The following is a 1,214-nucleotide window of genomic DNA, read 5'->3' as shown; positions in this document are numbered from 1 at the left end:
TTCCATCTCAAACAAAACTGAAGGCAGCTGCAGAAATGTGAGACGTAAAGTCACCATTCATTTCATTTCTGAATTCCGCAAATCATAGCTAAACCGAAAATTATACAAACGCAAACCAGACAGTGAAAACCAAGGCAGTGTCTTCTCTCATTTCCTACACACCACAGAAATGTTGATCAAGGCATAAAGAAAAAAAAACAGAGAGGACTAAGAATTATGTTCCTTACATTTAGAAAAAAAAATTTGAAAAAAACAAAAAAATGGCAACAGAATGAATTAAAAAAAAAATTAAGCCTACGTCTTCCTTTAAAAAAGTGCCTCATTCCCCACAAAATGAAACAGTGGTTTAGGGATGTGTGTAATCTTATTTGCCAGTCAGGTTTGACTTAGTTGTTGCTTTTGTCAAACATATTTTTAAACACATCAAGACACCACACTTTGACAGTGACTCTGGCACACTTTACGCTTGTTCAGTTGAACAATGGACAGATCTTCAATCTAGTTGCATGTAAAAAGATCTCAATTTGTGCTAGATTTATTAGTTTTCTCTTTATTTAGAAAATAGAGTAAAACAAGTCAATTTGTGAGTTATTTGTGGTCTGCAGCCGGCTTAGTATGGACTGAGTTGTCTTTCCAAGTTACTAGCTCTCAGATTTAAGAGTCAATAAAGGTAGTTTAACGTCATTTCGCCCCCTTTGCCACTTCGCCATGGGGTTTCATGAACAAATTAATAAAACTTGCGAATCCTTTCATCATTTGCGATTGCAAACATGGTCGGTTATTCATACTACGTCTTCGTATGGTACAAACCGTCTAAATGCCGTCTTAGAGACGTTTCAAGACAAATTTAATTAGCAGGGACGAAATGGTATTGGGGCGGTTTGACCTCTTAAAATTTACGTTGTATGACAATCGAGACTTGATCGTGTACTAAGCTTTGATAGTGTGACAATCAAGACTAGTGTCTACTTTCGATTGCCAACAAACATGGCGGACACCGTCTTGAAATTCGTTGTTTACATTCATTAAATTGTGAAAATAAGCAAATTAAAGGCTATTCTTTATTATTTTTGGTGTTGATTCTTGGGGGGGTACCTTGAGGTGTGTCTCCATTGCTTCAGTATGAGATGCCAGCGCATTGGGAGGTTTTAACGAGACTAAATGTGAGGAAGTTCTCACCAGTCTGTTACTGTGTACTACCCTACACTACAGTC

This window comes from Lottia gigantea (assembly GCF_000327385.1).
Source record: "Lottia gigantea unplaced genomic scaffold LOTGIsca_261, whole genome shotgun sequence".
Classification (NCBI taxonomy): Eukaryota; Metazoa; Mollusca; class Gastropoda; family Lottiidae; genus Lottia; species Lottia gigantea.
This window is presented reverse-complemented; position numbering follows the sequence as displayed.